This window comes from Lontra canadensis, unplaced genomic scaffold (assembly GCF_010015895.1).
Source record: "Lontra canadensis isolate GAN:19392208 unplaced genomic scaffold, GSC_riverotter_1.0 scaffold46, whole genome shotgun sequence".
Classification (NCBI taxonomy): domain Eukaryota; kingdom Metazoa; phylum Chordata; class Mammalia; order Carnivora; family Mustelidae; genus Lontra; species Lontra canadensis.
This window is the reverse complement of record NW_022631040.1, coordinates 547,500-572,769: the sequence shown is the minus strand read 5'-3', so window position 1 is coordinate 572,769 and position 25,270 is coordinate 547,500.

Genomic DNA, 25,270 nt, shown 5'->3' with positions numbered 1-25,270 from the left:
TACTGGGGTCATAAGGCTGGGTAGCTGTAAAAAAAATCTGAAGTCGTGAGTTAAGTCTAATTTTGTGACAAGAGGATAGTGCATTCAAAGTACTAGAAGCACCATGACAACATTGAATTTAAATATTTTAGAGAATAAGTTAATTGTGTTATTTAGACTAAAAGATTATAATTGGATTTTTCCACTTGGAAAAGAAAACCTAGTTGTGAGAGGGAAGAGAAACAAACTTGTCTAAGTGGGCACTCACAGTCTAATACGAACTGTTTTAGGATGTGTGTTCTTGAGTACTGTTTAAGAAATATGATACCGTGCTAACAATACAATGAAGAAAATCAATTTAAATTGGAAAAACTGGACCTTTTCAATTGGTGAGTTTCAATTACATTGCAAGCAGCCAATATAAATGGATCCTATTTTTCTCCCAAACAATTGAGGCATACAGTAGCATTATTGATTGACAGATATATCCTTTTTCTCCCTGATATTATAGTGAGGATTTTTTTTTAAAGATTTTATTTATTTACTTGCGAGAGACAGTGAGAGAGAGGCATGAGAGGAAAGAGGGTCAGAGGGAGAAGCAGACTCCCTACTGAGCAGGGAGCCCAATGCGGGACTGGATCCCAGGATTCCAGGATCATGACCTGAGCAGAAGGCAGTCACTTAACCAACTGAGCCACCCAAGCGCCCTACAGTGAGGATTTTAAAAGGACTCTAACCTTACATGTTATGGTAGCCAGCCTTCAAAATGACCCCCATTGACTCTGACCTCTTGGCGTTCATTCCTCCTGGAATCCCTTCACGTATTGAATACATCTGACCTGGGTGAGTAACTGGATATTGCAGAAATGATGACTGTCACTTTTAAGGATAGGTCATTAAAGACATTTTGTTTCTGCTTTTGTATGCCCTCAAACCACTGCTCTGGGGGAACAGGTTATTATGTCATGAGGACACTCAGAGAGAATCCCCCAAAGTCCTTACCCCCTGGCGGATGCTTTAAGTTTAACAAATAAGTCTCCCTCACACATAGTCTAGGCACTTTTCAAACCACTGCATTTATGCTGGTCGTGGGGGTGAATGGGTCTACATGTGAGCCCTTTAAGAGAAGCCTCTCCCTCCCCCTATGACCTTTGGATCTCCTGAATGTGAGCCTGGTTGGTTTTCAAAGCCAGACACTTTGGGGGTCCCTCTCTCCATTGCAGATCTCAGGGGCTGGGGTGCCTGATGTGGGACACAAACCCCTTGCTCCTCAGGAAGTCACTCTGACTTTGTGAGATTCCTCCGGATTGTCGTCGGTCCCTGCACAGTGGATGGGTGGGATTTTGGTGAGACCACATTTAAGAAGTTTCGTTTGATTCTAATGTCTCAAAGATAATCTCCATGCTTACTCTTAGGGGATGGTTTTTCACATTTGATCTTTACCATCTTCACCTTTTTTTTTTATTTGATGTGAAATAGGGTTGTAATTCAGCTTTCTCCATATAGATAGTTACAGTTTATGTTTTATTTCTATATTTACATAAAGAAATAAAATATAAATTCTATATACCATATATAATATGTAATATATAAATTATAACTATATATACACTTACATGTATATTTAATTAGGCATATAAATAAATGTGTGTGTGTATATATATGTGTGTGTGTATATATATATATATATATATATATATATATATATTCTCTCTGGGGGTGGAGGTGCAGGTGGGCACCATTTTTGCACTCTCCTTCTGTCTCTATAGACCCAGTGGGTGCACCCTGGCCTTGTGCTCTCCTGCTGCCTTGTTAAAGCTGGCAGCACATACAGTCCGTATAGAGCATACTCCCTGATTGACTGGCTTTGGGTCCCAGGGGGCTGTAATCATCAGAGGGACATCTCTTGGCAGGTTACCACCCCCAGGGCATTGCACAGACAGACTAAAACATACCCCTTTTTCTGTGAAAAAAACCTATTTAATTTTTCTGGAGTTTGAAGAACAGATTTCAGGTTTACCACACATCTAGAGGCTACTGGGGTGCTCCCAGAGAACACAGGCAGGGGACACCATCTTTGTGTTCTCCCTCAGCCTCATTACGGCTTACCAGTACCTCCCAGAAAAGAGTTTATATACTCCTCTGAAGCCCCAGTTTTTACAACTGCCACCCAGGGACAACTCTAGAGCACCTGGTCTGTTGGCCAGCACAGCTTTGCAAGAAATAATGGGAGCAGAATGTGTTCAATACAAAGGTAATCCTGCAACTCTTTGAGGCAAGTCGATTGCTTCAGACCACTCAGAGATCATTCGTCTTAACTTCTCCAGATCATTGTCAGACTTATGCCAGAATTTGCAAATTTAAATTCAAAACAGAAGAAAACACATCCTGAGGACTTTATAGTAAAGCAAATTAGAAACTTGAACTCTTTCTCTCAACCATACATCTGGCCAGTTGCCACCCTAGATGTCATCCTCATTGAGCATCTTGGCAAATGAGCCAGACACTGTCATATAGGTTCGGGGAGAGGTAAAACCAGAGACTCACCAATCATTAATTTATGCCTATGTTATTGCAACAGTGGTCCTTCTACCACCTTGATACTATTCTCTAAAGTTATTTTTGTTCTGAGAACACTGATTTAATAACATCATAATCTTCATAATCACATAGAAAATCGTTCATTAGCCTTACTTTGTGTAGAAGACAAAGACCAGTCTTCAGCGCAGGCTAAAAGGCCATTAGGTCTGGACCTGACCTAGCATGCAGACTTGGTTTCCAGCTACCTTTCCCAACCTTGCTTCTGTTCTCGCACAGTGGTTCTCAATTCTGGCTACCGACTGGGGCTCACCTGGGAAACCAAAGTGTCAGTGCCTGGGTCCCGCTCCAGAAAAATTAAATGAGTCACTACGAGCACAGGAAAGGCAGCAATATTCACTAAAACTTCTCTAGATGGATCTAATATACACGTGGCTGAAAAATAGTTAAAAATTTCCACTACCGCATGTTTCCCTGTTAGCAAGTTAGCCTAATTTTCAGGTGGACAGATTCAAAAAGAAATAAAGCAGGGGATAAAAATAATACATTGGGCTTCTTCTTATTTCTCAAACATATGTAGGTTTGTACATCCCCAGGTGCCTTCAGTCTGTTTGGAGAAATCTTACCCACCTTCTCCACCTGGCCCCCTTCTATTTATACTTCAAAATGTGGCTTTGATGCCCCTCCTTAAAAGTATCCCCAGGACAGTTAGTAAATTCTAGTTCTAAACACCACAGCACTTTGAATCGATCTCTATCTAAGCATTAGGAGAGATTACTCACTCACCAGTCTACCTCCTGCATAAGTAAATATCACACCCTGAAGGACAAGGAACCAGATTTTTTTCTTAATCTGCTTATCTGACCTGTTCCTCTTCAGAGCTGTAACCACTAAGGTAAGAGGAAAATCGCATGTGGAGTCCCAGAAGCCAATGGAAGACACATTGTGGCGGGGGTGGGGGGTGGTGCCTCGAGGAATCAGTTTTTAAATGCTGTTGATAATTCAGTTTAAAAAGATGAAGACCAGTGATTGGTAACTATATGTATATATTATACATATGTTATTTGAGTTAGAGAAATAATATAATGTTGGAGCTAAAAAGATGGACTTCAGAAGCATCTGCCTGGGTTTTTATCCCAATGCCACTTTTTACTGGTTGTCTTAGAGTTTGCTGTGAGGTTTAGATTAGCTACTAAATGGTTTTATAAAGTGCTTGGAACATAGTAAGTGTTATATTACTGTGAGCTATAGCACTAAAATATTAGTAATATTTTTCAGAGCCATTTTACTAGAGTGTGGAGAATAAAACCTTATTTTGAATAATTTTAGGAGATTTGGAAGGGAGAAAGGCGTCTGTGTATTCTTCAGAGGCATATTACCATAAAAGAAAGCAGAGAAATGAGTTAATAGCTGGAGGGCAATGTTAAACCAAGAGAGAATTTTTATTTTTGAGAGAAGAGAAATAATCAAATGCTTGTACGCAAAAGGGAATGTTTCAGTAGAGAGAAAGAAGATTTTTCAGGACAGGAGAGAGTTAGCAGGATTACTGAAGAGATGTCCTTGAGGAAGTTATAAGGGGAGGGAGGAATCTGTATACAAGTGGACATTTTGGATCTGGAAGTACAGTTTATCTGTGATAAAAGAAGGTGAAGAAGAGATTGTGATCCCTGAAACTCTGGGGCCTAGGGATGGTAGGTGGAGAGCTCTGGTGGGGGAAGATTGTGGAAGTTCTTTCCTAATCTTTTTGATTTGCACAGTGGGGGAGCTAGAGATGTGAGGTAGTTGCCTGTGAGAGAAATGGGATTAGGGACTTTGTTAGGATTGCCAGGGGGCATTGCAAACCGTTTAAGATCTAAGGTTATAAATTTAAAGGGAGATTGTCAGGATATGCATATGTTTTTCTCCTGCCGTGCCCAGCCCCATAACCACAGGCACTGAAATGCCGTAGAGTTGAAATGAAACAGCGTGTTACGGATTTGACAAGAGTCTAGAAGAGAAATCAGGGTGTTGTGAGTAGATGCAAAAGAATGGTTATAATAGAGAACCATTGATTTTAAGGTGGGTTATACAGTCAGTGATTGCACGAAGAAAAAAAGGACTAAAAATGGAACAGTGGATTCTAGACCCAGGTGGGGTCTGAACCCAGCTAGACACGTGAGTTTAGGCAGTTGAATTAATGTGCTTCTCTCCCTTGCACCACATTCAAATTAAATTAAATGACCATTTATCCTTCAACTCTGCCCTTCAGTGGGACCTCCTCCAGGAAACCTTCCAAGCCCCACAGATTAGGTTGAGTGCTTCTCTGGTATGCTCCTAGACCATTCTATGCTTATTAATCACAATCCAAAAAAGTAAATGAATTATCCAGCAGACCTGTCTTCAGAGGTTTGGCTACTAAAGGGCAAAATCGGTGCTTTTTATGTGGCAAAGTACCTGGCAAAGTAAGCTTTCCAAAAACATTTTGATAGGCACATGAAAATATGTATGGCAGAATCAATAATAAAAACAAAACAAAACAAAACAAAAAAAAAAAAACTAAGAATCAGTAATCAAGTCCCTTGGTGTGGCAGAGAGAATAATGGCTTCCAAAGAAGTCCACCTTCTGATTATGTAACCTAATGTATAGGTTAACTATACATTAACTATGTAACTCTGTAATTATTCTAACTATGTAACTATTACCTACCTAAGTATGTAGCCTAATATGGAAAAAGGGACCTTGCAAATCTGATTAAATTTGAGATAGTGGGACTCTCCTAGATCATCTGGCTGGGTTTCTGTCATGATGAGCCTCCTTAAAAGGTGAGAGGAGCTGTGAGGATGGAAGCAGAAGTTGGAATGACACCCTTGAAAATGAAGGAGAAGGCGGTGAGCTAGGAAATGCAGTCAGCTGCTCCCACTAGAAGAAGCAAGGACGTGGATGGTCCCCTGCAGACTCCAGGAGGAACACATACCTTGAATTTAGCCTCTTAAGACTCATTTTGGACTTCTGACTTCCAGAACTGTAGGATAACAAATGTGCGTAGTTTGAAGTCGGTAAGCTTGTGGCAATGTGTTGCAACACCAGTAGGAAACTAACAGACCTAACAATTAAACTGATGATGCCCTTGGAGTGGAAACAGTACACTCCATCTCCTTAAGGGCTCCGAAACATCCCTAGCAGACATCCGTGTCCAAAGGGCTGGATTTCTCACTTCCACATAAACAAAGATAGTTTTCCTCTACCTTTGATCACCCCATCATTTGATCTTCCATTCTTCCAGATGGAGAATTAAATGAACTTTACTATGATGGCAGATAAGTGTGACACAGTCCTATCTTCATGCCACCTGTGGTTATAAGATGATAACAAAAGCCCCAGCCTTATAAACATGTTTCATTTCAGTTGGAAGTTAACGTTAGATGTATTCCCATTCTTATGCACATTATAGCGATCCCTTATGTGATTTGGTCTCAGAAATTGTTTGGCAAAATGACATGCAGGTGAACTCAAATTTGAGAAAATATTGGCAACAAGCTAATAACTTTTTGCACAGTCAGTTGTGAAAGTGACTTACAGTGACAAAATATATTATACACACTAAAATATTTAAGCTCTCTGGACATATCATGAATCATAAGGCAATGGGTATTTTATTTTTGATGCGGCTAAATGCATCTGCAGCTTGATGGCCCTCATAAGTAATAATCCGAATTGCCTATCAGAGGAAAGTGCTAGAGTTATTTACAAAGGAAAAACTAACCCAATAACCCAAAGTGTCACTATTTTATGCAGAAATAAAGTGAATCTGGCAGCAAGAATAATGAAACGAGATAAGCCAGAAACTTGAAATCTTATATTTCACATTTAAAAAAACTTCATAAAAACTATTTACAGACATCTATAGGTTTACTGAAATAGAATTCATATAAATTGCATAGATGATCCGCCACAGAGCTGATTCTAAAAATCCTTGTAATGACTGCTGTCACCAGAGTGTCTATGCCTATGACTTCCAGCTGCCGCGTCTCAGGCTGACAACCTCTGAGTTTCCCCTTTCCCTCAATGTTTCCAAAACAAAGCCTATTTATTCCACAAAGAGCATCTTACGTGTGTTGCTTAATTAGATCACCCGCCTCAGAAGACGCTCTCCATATAGCCTCAATTTCATTCAGTAGATACCAACATTATTATTAATATGCAGATTAAACAAAAATTGGGTTTCCTTACATTTAACCTATAACCGCTATTTATTTGTAACTTCCTAACAACAGACCTTTTTCAAGTCATTTCATTTTCCAATTTGTACTATGTTCACAGCTAAACTTCCTTTTCCCATAATTCCAAATTATTGCTGTATATCATAATCATTGCTTAAGGGGAAAGTATAAGTATAAATATTATAGAAAGAACAGAGCCTGGGGAAATAGTCACCAGTATTACTAAGCTGTGCATGCCAAGTAAAGTTATTTACCATCTTGAACTTCATTATCCTCCTTTGTAAAACCAGATATTAACAATATCCGTGAGGAGGAAGAACAATTTAGAATATTTAGGTAAGTAAATAAGATAAAGTGAAAGTGTCAAATACCCAGGTTGGCCCATTTGACATACGATGTGTTTTCTCGTCTTTCAGTGTTGAAGGATGTTGGTAATCTTGAGCAGGGCAAGCTGTAGACAAGAGTGAGGAACACCATTTTGACCTTTGTCAGTGTCTTATCCAGTAACAACAGAGGCAGCAACAGCTACAGTCATCCATCTCAACCAATCAATTATTTTAGCTCTCCAGTTCTCAAAGTGTGGTTTGGGAACCTCTGGGTGTCCTTTGCAGGTGGCCCATGAAGTAAAAAATATTTTCAAAATAACGCTAGGACAGAAGCTGCATGACACCTTTATTGTAACAGAGTAAAGGAAGGAGCAAATGTGAAAATCTAGCTGTCTTCTATTAAGCCAGTAGTCAAGAGGTTTGCAAAAACATAAAATAATGTCACTCTTCTTATTCTACCTTTGAAAATTAAGTTATTGGACCCCCCCAAAATGTTATTTATGTTAAAATGCAATGGGCATGTTATTAATTTTAAGTAAATTATTTAATATATGTAAGAGTCTTAACTTTAATTTCTAATGCAGTAATCAAGATAATCTGCAGATACAAAACCTCTGGGTGCTCCACAATAATTTTTAGTAGTGTCAAGAGGTCTTTTGACCTCTTGATTCTTGACTCGACCTCTTGACCTCTTGACTCTTCTGGAAGAAGATTTTTAAACCACTTCTTTAGATTTTCTTCTCTTGGTGGATCTCTCACGGTCATCCTATTCCATTGTGTCATTTTGTTCCTCCACTGCTTATTATTCTAACATAATCATACCAAAATGATTACCTGTGAGCAATAATTCATCATACGGTAATCCTGCTTATCCATGGTTTCAGTTTCCTTGGTTTCAGTTACATGTGATCAACTGCAGTCCCAGAAGCAAATGGCCCTTGTTCTGACATACTGTTGGAAGGTCAATAGTAGCCTCAGCTACTATTTGTATGATCCCAGGGCCTGGCTCTTTCCCCTCACTTCCTCTCACCACAGAGGCATTTTACCACCTCACATCATCACAAGAAGCAGGGTGAGTACAGTACAATAAGATACTTCGAGAGACATAGATCATGTTCACATAGTTTTAAAGGCAGCAGTGTTACAGCTGCTCTATTAGTTATTGTTGCTAATCTCTTACTATGGTTAATGTATAAATGAAACTTTTATCATAGTTATGTACCGACAGGGAAAAGCACAGTATGTATATAGCAGTAGGTACAATCTGTGGTTTTAGGCATCCACTGTGGGTCTTGGAACATACCCCTTGCTCATAAGGAGGGACTAATGTACTACCCTTCAGGCTTGAATATGATCAACCAGGGCTACACATGCAAAGTCCTGCCTTACTGGAAGAGTTCAAGTGTTCTAACCTCTATTTGCTAATCCCACGAAGGAAGATTGTTTAGAACAGGGGATGTAAGGTCTTCTCAGTTTTGCTGCATATGGCGGCACTCTTCTTTAAAACTCAGTCCGGAACCTGTACCATTCATTTCCCTACATGTGTTTGGATTCTTTCTCCTTTTTCCAACTGGGTAGAAACTCTGGGCACAGAGTATGCAGAGTGTGCTTCTCTGCACAGATGTTGTTACACACTTCTTTCTTACATTCAGAACATGGATTCCAACCAGAGCATCTTGCTTTAGAATTCTGGCTCATACTAGGTTCTTCCTATCAAACTAACCTATCCCTAAGGAAAGGCTAATTGTCTTATGCCAATGAACAGAGTCTCCAAAAGAGCATTGATTGTAAAAATCACTGTGCCTGACCCTGTTAACTAAGCTGGAAATGAAAATTTGGGGTTATCACTTTTTAGAATATCTATATTTTTAAAATAGCTACTGTTAACAAAGGTTTTTGTTATTGTTTTTCATTTGTTTCTTCAAGAGAGTGGTATTTCTAGAGCATACAAATTCTCGTATTCTACAGCTATGCTATCCATTATGGCTAGTAAGCACTTGAATTGAGATTAATTTTTTAAAATTATTTATTTATTTGACAGAGAGAGAGAGAACACAAATAGTCAGAGAGGCAGGCAGAGAGAGAGGGAGAAGCAGGCTCCCTGTTGAGCAGAGAGCCCGATGCGGGGCTTGATCCCAGGACCCTGAGATCATGACCCGAGCCGAAGGCAGAGGCCCAACCCACTGAACCACCCAGGTGCCCTGAGATGAATTTTTAAGTGTAAAATTCACTATGGGTATGGAAGACTTAGTACAAGAGGAAGTAGTCTATCCCTCTACTTTCTTTTTTAAGATTTTTTTACTTGTTCATTTTAGAGAGAGAAAGAAAGTGACCAAGAACATGAGCAGGGTGAGAAGCAATGGGAGAAGCAGAGGGAGAAGCAGACTCCCCACTGAGCAGGGACCCCAATGCAGGGCTCAATGCCAGGACCCTGGGATCATGACCTGTGCCAAAGGCAGAGGCTTAACGGACTGAGCCACCCAGGCTCCCCTATCTCTCTACTTTCAATTACAATGTTCTCTTCTTCCTACTTTCACACTTCTCTGTTCTTCCCACTTTCACACTTCTGTCCCTACAATCCATTTCCCATATAGCTACCAGAATGGGAACCATCAATCATTCTTCAAGACTGTCAAGGTAATGAAAAACAAAGAAAGTGTAAGAAACTAATAGACCAAAGGAAACTAGAGACAGATGACAACTTGACCACAGAGACTAAAGAATACGGCAACCAAATGCAAAGGAAAATTTGGTAACATCCAAATAAAGTTTGGAGTTTGTTAGGTATTAGTAGTACTTCCTTAGTTTGACAATATACCATGCAAATATAAGATGTTGACAATGAGGAAACAGGGTGAGGTGTATACATGGACTTTCTACACTATCTTCGCAACTTTCCTGTAAATCTAAGATTATTACAAAATAAAAAGGAAATGTATAAAAAATTAAATCAGACCATGTTATCTTTCCTTCGGTCCCATCTGTGTCTTCCTACTTTTTACACAGTGAAACTAAGGTCCTCTCATAGCTCACAAGGTCCCATGTGGCTCTTTTACAAATTCAAAAACTAGAATAATACAAATGACACTTTTCTGCATGAAAGTTAAGATATAAAGAATTTTGGAACTGCATTTATTCTTAATCAAAGTAGATATATGAATAAGCATTTTGGGGGCACCTGGGTGGCTCAGTGTGTTATGGGCTCGGGTCATGATCCCAGGGTCCTGGGATCGAGCCCCACATCGGGCTCTCTGCTCAGTGGGGAGTCTGCTTCCTCCACTCTCTCTGTCTGCCTCTCTGCCTACTTGTGATCTCTGTCTGCCAAATAAATAAATAAAATCTTAAAAAAAAATGAATACGCTTTTTGAAAATGTACACACTGTTTCCATCAAAAATATTAATTGGAAGTAAAAAGCTAAGTGTGATTCATATAAGCAGGAAATGCTTATATGGATATTGAATAATTAATAGATTTCAGTAGTTCACAGAATTTCCAGGAATACTGCACATGAGGAAGACCAATCCAGAAAGTCATGAAGACTGAATCCTGTTACACCAGGACTGGACCGTCAATTGCTAACTTGCTCTTCACAAGACACCACAATTAACCACTGTCTCTGCCTCACCTGAAGACCTGGTCATGCTGGAACTGCTAGCCTCACCCAACAGAATGGATTTCCCCATAATTCCTACTGCTTTCTGTCCCTAGATCCAGGTTCATTACCATGGGCAGGTGCACCTGATTGGCCTGTGGGATATGCTCCAGCTCAAGGGATGCTATTTTAAAGTGCTCTTCCTTCCACCCAGATATATAAGTAGTGAGATTCCCCTGAATATAGAGATGAGATTCAAAACACAAAAGGAAAAAAAAAAAAAAAAGGAAAATTAAAACGCCCATTTCAGGAACATGGGTATTCCAAAATTTACTGGAAAATAGTAGTTAGTTAACCAGAAATTTATTTTACAGTTTTTAAACATATACTCATTTGCACTGACATCTTACTGCATTAGTTTTGAAGGTCAGAAGAAATGTTTTTCATTTTTCTATTGCAAATTATGTCTTTAGAGCTGTGGTGTGGTGATAACTTGGAAATTCCTTTTTTCTTCCATGTATGGAGTTGACAATCAATATGTCTGTTTTATTATTATAAATCTATTAGAGTTTATCTTAATTAGTTACTAAGTTAGTAAAAATCACCTAAGAAAAAATTCTTGATACCATATCTTGCAAAATCAATGTATTTTTCTATGTCTCTGTTTCAGACTTTGTTGTTTCAGTCAGTGGTCTGTACTGGCTTTCTATATAGATTGAAATCAAACTAAAATTTCTAACAGCATGCTCAGAGTGTTCACTGACTGTCAGTCTATAATGCATCCTGTTTTATCTCCAATATAACTTACAAAACACACATGAACTTAAAAAAAAAAATAAAACATCAAAACAGAAAATAATGAGGTGTGGATCCAAACATATCATACAATAAAAGTTAACATGTTGGGAAAGGATACAATATTCTGCTCATAATTGCATATTTTGAATTTGAATTTCTTTGAAACTGTTTTAATGAGGAAACCTAAAGGAAAATCTCTTTCTAGTCATCTTTGTTCTTTATAAAACACTGACTGTTTGGTATTAGTGAAATGGATCTTAAATTATGAGCAAAAAGTTACAAAGAAAGGGGAGAAAAAAATGAGCATGAATTTTAAGAGACAGTGATGAATGGTGCACAATTAACATTAAATTATGATGCTATTTGGCTGGGGAACAAATAAGCATTCTCCCCTGCAAGTTCCTTTGAGATGCCTGAGAGAAATTTATGCACAGTGAACAGAATGAGGAAAGTAATACTTTGTCATAATTGGGAATTTAGCATCACATCCCCAAAGCAGCAATCTAGTGAGTTAATCAGCCCCCAACTATTTTCTGTGTTCTAAGTACCATAGTCAACACTAGGGACAACAAAATGAGCACTCAACATGGTACCTGTCCTCTTGGGGCTTCAAGTTGATTGGGAAACATACAGAGCAGACAAATCACCGCAAATAATTGAATTATTCAAACTTGCGCCCAGGCTGCAGACAGTGTAGGAGGATGGTGTCTCCTAGTGGACACGATTCATTGTGGCAAGCTGAGAAGGGGGTTTCAAATTAAGTTGAGACTCCAAGGGTTTGCAAGGGTTAGACAGATGGAGAGACGAATAGAGAGGAACCGTATGTTCCAAGGCCAGGAGGTGAAAAAAAAGCATGAGAAATTTGAATTTACATAAATCCAGCATGAAGAGTGAGGGGAGAATGGCATAAGGAAAGTCTTCAGAGGAGGGCAAGGGCGAAATCATCCTGACCTTGCAAAGACCTTTATAATTTTTGGTTTTGTCTAAAGGTGACAGGGATCTATTGTCTTAGGGAATAGTGTGATAGAATTTGCATTTTACAGACAGCTTCCTTGTTCTAATGGGGAGAATAGGTTGGTTCGTAAAAAAAAAGCATGGAGGAGAGGAGACTAGACAGGCACCTGCTTCAGTGGTCTGGGTGGATGGCTGGCCCTGAAATTCCTTACCTACACTAGATAGGCCTAGAAACAAGAAGCCCAAATTGTCAACCTTTCCTATCACCCTTAAGCCTAAACCCAAAGCAAATTCCCGTGGAAGCAGTTAGTCGCAAGTCTTAAGAATGCATTTGCCCGTGTTGTTTAAATTGTCCTCCACTTTGTATTCCATGATACATGTTTAGCCACGTTCAAGGACCAGTTTGAACTGACATGAAATAAAATGCAAGTCACTTGTTACAGCCTGAAAATCAAATGTCTAACAGCTGGCTAGGATGTGAGTGTACACTGCCATGAAATCTACCCCCTAAAATTATACAACTTTGGGATTTTTCATAAACATAATTAGCCTGTTTCATAAAGCTTTTCTATTTTCAACAACTATTTTAAAACTTATCACTCAGGAGGACATTACCCAGTCATACTAAATAAACCCCAAGTTTTGGATGAAGTGTGTGTGTGTGTGTGCACGTGCGCAGTATGTGCATTGGGAATGAGAGGTGGGCAGCTCCCCTGGGGGCCTTGCCAGAACCCTGCCGCTCTGACGTTGCAAACAGGGCTGCAGAGCCCAGGACAGGCGCAGTCTCTGGCAGAAGGAGGGAACTCCACCACCTCCCTCACTGGCCCTCTGGACCAGAGACCTTCAGATGCAGTGGCTTACTACCCACCCTCCCATTGCGTGATATTCTGAGCTTCCTATTGGGCAATGTTTGTTGGTAGATGTATGCTAGAGACCAGAGTTTCTCATGTCTTAACATGTAAGGAAAATATTTCAATATGGAAAAGGCAGGTTTTTAAAAAATTCTCTGATTTAGTGATAATGTAATAAAGTCCAGCTCTCTGGAGAGCGACGGCACCTGCAGGCAGAAACAGGCTCCAAGCATTGGCTTCCCCGGGACAGATGCTGTTAACGTAGATTGGAGGCAGATTGAGGTAGAAGCCTGTCAGTGATTGCTAAAGACTGAATGTGGGTTTTGATGACAGTGTGACACCCTGGTGGCTGCAGACATCAAGGGATTTACAGTCTTTTGTAGGCTTTTCCTCCAAGAACATAACCAGGTATCCACAGAAAAGCTCAGGAGGATACTGGAAAATGTTTGCTTGTGTTGCTGCCTGGAAGATGCGAACAGCAGTCATTGCCCCAAGTCTACACGAATCCATCTCTTCTGCATCCTCCATGGAAAGCTTTAATTTGTTTGGGGAAGAAGCACAAATATTTTAGCCTGGGGCATTGTAGAAACCTTTAGTACATGGGGTATAAAGACAAAGAAAAAAGCTTTACTCCTGGAGAAGGGGAAAGGATGTATGTTAGGCTGAAAATTCTATCTATAGAGAAGGAGGGAAAACTGGTAAGAATCATGCGCCGAAGCCCAGGTCCCAGGTTCTGCCTCAGATGGGGGCTTATGCAGCACAGAAGAGATTACCACCACGCTCCACGCCATCCACCACAAGTGTGCAATAAAAACAGATGCTGTAATGGGCGGATTTTCTTGAGGGAATAGCACAAAGGAAGGGCCCAAAGTCAAGCAGTGAAAAGACACTCAGGGATAAAACCCTGGCAATTAGCTTGCCATAGACACCAGATTTCACTAGAGTAATTTGAAATCTCTTGTGCAGTAATGGTAAGCACAGAGACACTAAAAACTTTAAACTCAGTCCAACTCTTAAAGTGATTAGCATAAATCCCCACCCTAAAGGCCTGTCAGAAGGAAAGGAGGATTCACCTCCAAGCAAAAAGGATATTTACCTTAGTATCTACTCTTTTATATATGTCCTGAATACACACACACACACACACATACATACATAAGGCATAGAAGAGTTATTGTTTTGTGAAAGCTACAAAAGGAAAATGCAGAGAATGTCCAAGATAAGATAAATATATTCCTCAGAAAGATGAAAACTATAAGAAAGAATTAAGTGGAAATTGATAGGTCAGTAAAAGTTCCCAAAATCTTAAAATGGAAAGAGTGGGTGGATAAAATAAAACAAAACAAAACAAGCTGAGCATCCAAGAGCTGTAGAACAATACCAGATGGTCTAACGAATGTGGAATGGGAGGGCCGCCTGGTGGTTCAGTGGGTTAAGCATCTGCCTACAACTCAGGTCATGATCCAGGGGTCCTGGGATCGAGCCCTGTGTGAGGCTCCATGTTCAGAGGGAAGTCTACTTCTTCCTCTCTCTCTGACCCTCTTCTTGACCCATTTTCTCTCTCTCAAATAAATAAACTTTAAAAAAAAATCTTTAAAAAAAAGAATGTGCAATCGCGATTTTAAAAGGAGAAAATAGAAGTGTCTAGAAAAAAAAATTTTTTTGAAGAAATAATGGCAGGCAGATAGACACAAATCCACAGATCCAAGAGGCTCAGAGAACAACAAGAGGCATGTATAATAACTTTAAAAACTTTAGCATATCATATTCAAACTGAGAAAACAAACAAAGAAGGAAAAGAGATAATCTTGAGGGCAAAGAAAAAAGGCACATTAACCAGATTAGGAAAAGAAGAAGAATTTCAGCAGATGTTTCAATCACAATCTGTGTAAACAAGAAGATCCTCAAAGTGGTAGAAGAAAAAACCAAATTACTAACCCAGAATTCTACACATAGAGAAAATATCCTACAAAAGAGATGGAAAATCGACACTATGTTTCAGTACAATAATACCTGAAGGAATCTGACAGCAGACTATAAAAAGAGATAAAGTTCTTTAATAAGAAAGAGTATGATACAGGTCAGAAATTTGAATTTACAGAAAAAAATAAGTTTCAGAAATGAAATAAAATAAAATGTAATATTTTTGGCTTTTATCTCTATGCTAAAACACAGCTGACTGTTTCAAAAGAAACTAGTTACAATATACTGTGTGTTAATAGCAAACCTGACAGTGAAATGTGTAACAAAATGACACAAAAGATAAGATGGAGAAATTAGAAATATCCGGTTACAAGGTCCTCTTACTACTGGAGAGGTGATTTATTATTATATGACCATAGGCTAAGATTACTTAAAATGATTATAACAAAGCCTAGAAAACTACTGACTTAGTCAAGAAGAAGCATAAATAATAAGTCAAAAAAAGAGAAAAAATAACATCTTAAAAAAGATGTAAAAACAGAGAAGATAGGCAATGCAGAGAAAATAAAAACAAATGGAAAAATAGAAAATGTTCTAGCAGATCTCAGATTATTTGAATCCTAGTAATAACTTTCAATGTGAATGGTTTAAATTTACCAGTTAAATGGCAGAGGTTCTCAAATAGCTAGAACTACCCAACTTTATGTTATCTACAAGAAAAAGTATTTCATTTTTGGGGTCTGAATTTCCTCCTTGGGAAGATGAAGAAATTATATGAGCAATAGCTAACTTGTCTTTCAGATTAAAGACTCTGGGTTCTATTTCTTCTCATCAAACTTTATACCTATAGGCAGAAAGGATAGAAATGATCTCTAATGCAATAATCTCATAATCTAAGTTAAATAGCCATAGGAAATACATTCTAGAAAAAAAAAATTTAAGTGAGACCATATTCCTTGCAACCAGGACCATGATCAATATTAAAAATTTTGCATTTTTTATGGAGAACAATCGACATTGGATTTAGAATTTTGAGAAAAGGTAATAATTAGACCCTGTGAGGTGGTTCCTAAGAAAAAAGAAATGGATTGAAATGGCCCCTCATTCCAGCACAAGGAATGGACCACAAGAAATCTAAATTCAGAGACATCTCATTCATGCTCACTATTAACAACTTATATGAATAACACAAATTTTGATGGTCTTTTTCCTATTGCACTTTTTTAAACTTCTGACACATCTTCTGTGAGATAAAGATTGTTCTCTTCATCTTTCAAGTCCTTGCATTCTAAAGTATTATTAAATTTTATGATTATATACTCTCACCATATTTTTCTAGAATGTTTAAAAAGTAGATTTATAGGTGGAAATATTTCTTCTTTTTTTTAAGAAGTTCGTATATGTAACATGATACATTTTTTATTCAAATATAACTTTTTTGTATTAAATATTTTTAATATATTAAGTTAACCTCGAAGGATATATTAAGATCTTTCTCAAAAATCTATATAATGATAACTTTTTTGAATGATAAGTAACACAAAAGCAGTATTTCAGTAAAATCAGTTTTAGAAAAAGAGTGTTTTGTAAATCTAATATGGTAGATTATTCATAGGATGCTTTGTATTGAAATAACTCAATTTACAATGGAAAACTATTTTCAATTTGGCCACAAGATGGTGATATCACTAAGCAATTCCAAAGATAAACCAAATATATTTGTGTTTCTTACTAAGATGACCCTTTAAATGAACAATTCTCATCAGTCAGTGTCTTCTCCAACTTATTTTGTATTTCTAGGTCTGTACCATGTCTTCATTTTGGGGCTTTCTTGTCCCTATACCCACTGTAAATTGACTATCCCTCAAAGGAGATGGATTAAATCTGTTTTCTTGAAAACTGTATGCAATGTGGGTCAAACAGTAGGTCAAAAATAAGAAACAATATACTTCTATTTGTTTCATTATTGCTATTTTTTTTTCCTTGTTATGTAATAGAAAAGGTATTTCCCTTTCCTGGACTTCCAGTGTCAAATAACGTAACAGTCACAAACTGAGCCAGCTCTTGGGAAAATAAGCTCAGAAACAAGCTGAAAGAGTACTTTCATTAATTTGGTCAGGTGCTTTTTTTTCCTCACCATCTGGATTTCCATGTGTTGAAAGGTTTGCCTAGCCAGCAGAGGCAACAAACAATTAAGGACCTTCTCCAAGATACACAGAAATAGGGAGGAATTCTTAAAACATCATCCGCAGATGATTCGACATCCTTCACGCTGAGTTCTGGGGCCTGTGTCAAAAGGGCGTGGTTACTATTATTGTTTTATGAAGCTCAAAAAATTCGGGATTGTAATGGTACAACTCATCTGGAATCTAAGTGTAATATCTGAAGGTCCTGGGGACCCTCAGTGTGTCATTTAGAGGATAGCAGTTTGAGGGTTTGTTGAAGCAGGGAATAAATGGTACTAGAAATTGTGGAGGCTAATGGGCCAAAGACAAAAAATGAAACAGTCTATGCACTATAAAGATAACTCAATTGTATCTTTTGAGAGAAAACTTCAATTTCTCCAAGTATTTATGGAAAATAATCTCTGCTATATTTGTTAACAGAGAGCATATTCAGGAGAACTTTTCTAGATGAGGAGTGGGCACATTTTTTCTGTTGAAACTACTCTGCCGTTGTAGCAAAAGCAGTCACAGAAAACAGGTGGACCAATGAGTACGATTGTGCTTCAATTAAGTTTAGCTACCAAATAGGTGGAATTGAATAGTTAGGAATACATTAAACAAAAGAAATGTAAGACTTGTACACTGAAAACTACAAAACATCGCTCAAAGATAAAGACCTAAATAAATGGAAAGGTGTCACAGAAAGGTCCACGGATCAAAAAACTTAATATGAAGATGATAATACTCCCCCAATTAGTCAGTAATTCCATGAAATGCCTATTAAAATCCCAGCTAACTGTTTTTAGTGAGAGACAAACTAATCCTAAAATTTATATGCATCAAAACAGCCAAAACAATCTTTTTTTTTTTCAGGTTTGTCTTTTTTTTTTTTATTTTTTAATTATGTTATGTCAATCATCATTAGTTTTTGATGCAGTGTTCCATGATTCTTTGCTTGTGTATAACATCCGTTGCTCCATGCGATACACGCCATCCTTGATACCTATCACTGGGCTAACCCATTCCCCCAAACAATCTTGAAAAGAAGAAGGAAGTTAGCAGACTAATCACTCCTGATTTCAAAAGTAATACAAAGGAACAGTATCTAAGACTGTGCTACTGGTGTAAGGAGAGACATAGTGATTCTCTGGGAAGATAAAATTGAATGAAACAAAATCGCTATTCTCTGGAACTCAAAGAAGATTTACGTCTCTAATTCCACATTAACATAACTGAAATTCATTCCTTGAAATACATAATGAGTGTCCAATTACATACTAGAAACTTCAGGAGCACAGATTTAAACAAGCAATATTGTTGCCCTTATAGACCTCACAGTTTCCTAGGAGAAGCAGATGAAATTCACACCAACAATTGCATAATTTCAATGAATGGATTATGTTTTAAAGTTTGAATATAATCACATAGTTGTGTATGTGTGCATGTGTGAGAGAGAATTTTAGTTAGCATTTCTAAGTATTTTGTTGTTCAAGGCTGAAATCTCCTACAACAAAATACTTAGAAATGCTAACTAAAATACCACAAACACACACACAAACACACATGACTATGTGATCACATTTCAGAAGACAGTAGAATGAAAATTATTTTCACATATTTGATTTTTAATATTCCTGATATTTGAAGTTCAATGAAACTTTTTATTGCAATCAACAAGTTATTTCAAAAATTAAATTCACCTAATTTACATAATGTTGGTCAAAACAGTTATCTTATAGCTGTAAAGTTACAGGTTTGGAAACGATATTTAATTGCAAATAATTAAATTTCACTTATCTGGAGTCCCTCACTCTCTTCATTCATCATTGACCTATTCAATACTAATTTAACAAAGATTTAGTAGGCAACAACTGTGGGCCAACCTCTCTTACAGGTGCTAAAGATAAAATGTTGAGCAAACAGACATAAACTCTGCTATCAAGGAGTTTAAGCTGGCAGGGGCTGAAAGATATTCATCAAATTCAATAAATGTACAATTACACCTGAGATACATGATATTATACAAAAAAAAAACTACTTGGTGCTGTGAAAACTTACCCTTGCCAATGAATAATATCTTTGGGAAATGCCTCACAAATTTTCACACCTTATAATTTATCACTATGTTTCCAATCGTTACTCAAACTGATACATCTTAAGCAATGCTGCTGAATGACTTTTATCCTCAAGCAAACATTTGGTAATGCCAATCTTCTGTTCATTTTTAACTGCCCCCTCCCCCCAAAAGGAGGAATGTTCTCGTTGTCATATTACAAATCTCCATCTATTTGATCCCGACCTGGTTTTATTCCTCTCTCTCTTATCTCCACTCATGTATGTTTATTTTTTTTTCTATAAAACATCAGGATTCTTATTTGTTCCATAGGCTCTAATGTTATCTGTCCCAGTTATGCCTTTGTTCATACTGTTCCGCCTACTTAAACATTCTTGTTCAAGAATGTTCTTGTGAGTTTAGGTTTAGGGAATTTCAGAATTAGCACGATGTTGATGTTTTCACATTATGCATCTGTGGTGATTGCTGTTAATTAACTGATTGATTTTCTCACACCCCTATTGAGTAACCCCTATTGAGTAATAGGTGTTGAAACTGGTCTACTGCAGTAAGATCTCACAACCAACATTAGCCAACCATATATACAACCTTGAAATATAAAGATTGGTCATTTCTACTTAATAATATTTATTGAGTGCATATTAAACAAGAACTTATGCAAATCTCACAACAATCATATGAAGTATACAGCTTTATTCTTTTGTCATTATGATGAAACAGGGCACCTAGTTACCGAACCTGCCCAGTGGTCAAATAATAGTAAATTGGGAGTCAGAATACACACCCAGGCAGTCTGATTTCAGAGCCCACCCTATGAATCATTTTGCCATAAGGTCAACATAGACCTCTAAGACAAAATCAATTTTAATCCATCAAGGCAAAACACATTCCTAGTACCTGCACAGAAACACGGCTTTGTTAAAACTGATTCTTACAACAGTTCCGTTAGAAATTACACTTTTTTAAAAAAATTATTTATTTATTTGACAGAGAGAGAAAGATCACAAGTAGGCAGAGAGAGGCAGGCAGAGAGAGAGGGGGAAGCAGGCTCCCCACTGAGCAGAGAGCCCAACGCTCGATCCCAGGATCCTGGGATCATGACCTGATCCAAAGGCAGAGGCTTAACCCACTGAGCCACCCAGGTGCCCTGAAATTACACCAGAAATAAATTTCTGCTCTTTTGTTTTCTAGCTATTGTTGCTATAGACAAATTGCTTAACTTCGCTAGGACTATTTCCCCAGTCTGAAGGGGGGATAATAATAAAACCTACCTGGTATGACGGGTAGAAGTGTTGACTAATGGAAAGAATGCAACAGTGCCCAGTACAAAAAAAAAAAACAAAAAAAAAAAAAACAAAAAAAACCCAATTCACATACTGTGTAACAAATTGCCTCAAAATTGAGGGGTTTGAAACAAAAGCATTTTTTGTTTGTTTGTTTATTTCTATGAGCCACCTGTGATCTGCTTAACTCGGTGCTTAACTCGGTGCTGCAGGCTGAGTCCAAGTCTTGTCTTTCTCTCATCCTCCTTGGATCAGCGGGCTAGTTGGGCACATTCTTCTCTCAATGACAGAAGAGCAAGGAAGCAAGTCAAGACCACCTTAAGCCTCAGCTTGCCCTGAGTCTGCTTCCATGCCATTGGCTCAAGAAAGTGACATGGTCAAACATCAAGTCTGGGGACAAGAATTGCACCTTCTTCTGCTAGAGGGATCTGCAAATTCACAAGGCAAAGAGTATGGAGAGGGGGAGGTAGAAACAGACCAACATCCACTCTCTAATTCATAGAGGTTCTAATTTATAGAGACTATCAAGTCAAGCAAGCTATCCTCTATAGAAGCCAAAATGATAGTTAACAGTTATTTTAACTGGTCTTTGTATAGTTAATGGCATAGTAGATTTATGTAAGTTGCGTCCTAAGCAATAAATACTGCTTCCGGTCTATACAACTATTTTCCTTCCTGCCTGCCTGCCTGCCTTCCTCCCTCTCTCTCTGTCTTTCCTTCCTTCCTTCTTTCCATCATTTTTTCTCCCTTCCTTCCTTCCTTTTTTCTAAACTTTGACTAGAAGGACAAAAGTTCAAGTCAGTATTCTGTTCTCAATCATATCTGAAATGCACTACCGACAGTGATTATTACCCAAGCTTGTCTCTTTCCCCAGTATTTGGGATAATAGGCTATAGCATTTTAAGTAATGATTTGAAATACTAAACAAATTATATATAATTCCACCCATCAGAACATCTTATTAAAATAATAGTAATAATTAGTTTTAGGCAATGAGCTGTCATTGAGATTTGTAGGTTGCCATTACCATGTTTAATAATATATTCTAAAACCTTACCATGTTTGGAAACTCTGACACAGAATTCTTAAATATAGCAGCTTTTCCTCTGCCTGAGAACCGAGCAACTGAGAGAGCTTTAGAGAACATGACTTCGTTATCTGGCCACATGGTGTTTCTATGACTGAAGCCCAGAATAAGACTTGCCCATTTGACCACAGGATGCCCTGAAGAAACACGCAAGCCTTCCTAGCACGACAGAGCCTTTATCAATAAACTTAAGGCACAAAAGGCCACCAGGGCACATGTTTTCTGCAGACCTTTAGATCCCAAAATGAGAAGGTGATGAACAGAGGCTGAGATCTCAATGTTCTCAGTTCCTGCTCCCAAAAGAATCATTCTGAGAGGCCAAGGATGTTACTCTAAAGACTGTCTCCACCTCTTGGGAAATTCGGGAGTGAAAGGAATAGGCGTCTAATCCATGCCTAGAAATTAGTCTTTAGCCTTAATCAGAAATACAAACATACAAATATGTTTAGAAATTTCTAAATTAGAATTTAAAACTGCAGATGCATCTAATATAATATTCAATATATAAACTACACTAAGATAGCCCCACAAGGAAAAACACAAATATATTAATAAAAATATGTTCGGGTGCTAGTTTTGTGAATTACGATGATTGTTTTTCATATTTTTATGTATATTCCAAAATATCTATAAGCATATTCATAATTAATAGTCGCACAAATTATTTAAATATATTGTGTGTTTACCTTATTCAAGCAAAAACCCTGTTGAAATAAGCCTTAGTGATAAATAGAGTACTCTTCTTTTTTTTTTTAAGTGTCCCTTCATTGTGGATATAGATTCAGTGATACTGGATGATTTCTCTTTACAGATTGGATTCAATTCTGCATTTCTAACTTCAAATTCTGTGAAAATTGAGTACTATCACTACACTCATTAGAAAGCTTTTTAGACAGTATTTTAGACAATACAGTAGGCAGTAGATACAGTGATCATACACAATGCACATTATACACAATACACAGTAATTGTTGTAAGTCTAATGGAAAAAAGACACTAAACAAAAGATATGTTACTCAAATGGTAATTGTGTACTTGGGGCTGTGAATACGTATAATGGGGGATGCTTTGTAGACTGGAAGACGAAAGGAGCGTTCTGCATAGGGGACACTGATGCTGAGACCTAATGTACTTAAATTTGGGAGTTATTTGCATAAAGACTTCATATATTCATTACTTCAGTACCCAAGTAAATTAAATCACCTTGGAAAAGAACTTAGGGTAGGATGCGAGAAGGAGAGCAAGGACTGAGTACAAGAGAACTCTAGCCTGTAAGGCAGAACATGAAGACGTAGCAATAGATAGAGAACAAATTAGGGAGAAAGTCATGTGGTGTCAAGGAAAACAAGAAGACTCAAAACAATGTCAAAGCCATTGAGAGGCCATGTAAAATGAGAACTGAAAAGTGTCTATTTGGATTAAATTAGAAGAGAAAATTGACAAAATTATGAGAACCTATAGCAACCTAAAATAACAATGTTATGAAAACCTTGGAAAATATTTATTGATGTTGTCACTATTATAATCACTACATTTTCTTCATTTTTATATATCTAATTTATCTAAGGTTTGTTTTTCCTTCTTAAACTATTTCCCTTTAATTTTCATCGAGCCCTGCCAATAACTTGAAGCGGACTTAAGATTTTTACTTCCATCTGACATACCATACTTCTGTGATATGGATTTTCTAGGTGCAAGGCTTTTTACTGTTATCTGCAGAAAATTGTCTTCAGAAATGTAAAAATCTTCAATAAGCATATTATGAAAGATACCCCATTAAACAGAGAGTCACACATGGTCCCCGTGTGATAGTCTCGTTTTTCTTATATTTCATAGGATTGATTTTTGGGGGGCCATGTTATCCAGGAACCTCCTTATGGAGGACTCTGTCCACGCTCTACAATATGGTAAATAGTTTTCCCTCTGATCCTTCATTGCTCTCTTCCTTTTGCTTGTGTATATTGACAACATATCTCATAAGAAAAAGAAAAGATAAATGGGAGATATACGATCGGAGTCCTTCCATATCTCAAAAATGACATTTTCTATCCTCAGGAGACATTGGTTGTTTTATCTGATACAGAATCAAAGGGTAAAATTATTTCCTTTAGAACTTAGAACATAGCTCCATTGTCTTCTAGGCAGTATGTTATAGAGAAATCTGCTGTTCATCTGAAATTCATTTATTTTTAGATAACCTGTTTTATTTGTGTGTCTATTTCTGTTTTTGTTTTTTTTTTTCTTCTGGAAGCTTTTAGGTTGTTATTTTTATGACCAATGGCCCTAAATCTCACAGTGTGTTCCAGGGTGTGTGATGGTCTTTACTTACGCTTCTCTCTGCTGAGCCCTTGTATTGGCTGGACCATGTGACCAGCTACACACATTGAGGGTGAGTAAAAGTGATGTGTGCCGTGTTGGTGTACTGCATTTCGTTTTGAAGGCAGACTTCCATAATGTTCTATTCTTCTACCACAGAGGCCAGCAATATTTCAGAGAGTGTCTATTCAGCTCATTTGTTTCCAAATTGAGGACGATGCAGAGCAGAGCTCCTTTAGAAATTAGTGGATAAATGCTTAAGTATGAAATAAGCTTTATTGCTTCAAATCACTGGAATGTGGGAATTGTTTTTAAGTACAATGTAAGCCTTCAAATCTTAACTGATATAATATGCTTTCATTCTTTCATTCTTTCATTTCATTCTATGTTTTCATTCTTGTGAGTACTGGATAGACCCTTTTAAAACAAAGGATTCACATACTTCAGCTCTGAAAATTTTCACCTGCTTTAGTACTTTTTTTAATCTCTTCTCGATTGACACTTCTTTTCTTTGAGAATCTATTTTACAGATTTTGCAATTATTCTCTGTTCTCTGTATTTACACATACTATCTTATCTTCATTTTCACATATTTTCTTTCAGCTTCTTACCAATCTTTTTAACTTTAAGGAGATCATTTTCTGTCCTTTTTTTTTCTGCTTTATATTTTTGTTCTTGTTTTACAGAATCAATTTACTTCCCTAAAATCTTGAAGACACTAAAGTCTTCACAAGGTTTTCTGTTGTTTCTTGAATTATTTCTGCTTCTTCTGGCATAATCATTCCCTATTTGTAAGCCCTGGTTATTTTATTCCTTGTTTTAGCATTTTATCTTTTTTTTGTTGCTGTTGTTGCTCATGGATTTCTAACAATGAGGCAGTAGGAACGTTTCCTGTAAACCGGATGAGCGAAAGCTGATGATACAGCTTTGGTATGAACCCACTCATCCCTGTCCCAGGGAAGTGGAGGTCCAGGTTCCGGTTCCTGGAGAATGTCAACTCTCACCCAGGTACCTGGTCCTTCCTTGCCTTCTCAGAGACTACTGTCACACTCTCTCTGTGCATTATTTGTTGCTCACTCGTTCCTAACCCATTCCTTTCAAAAAAGAATGATTTTTTAATTAAAATAAATCTCTTGTTTCTCCCATTCTCCTCTAAGTCTCCCTTTCCCCATTTCTGTGTTTC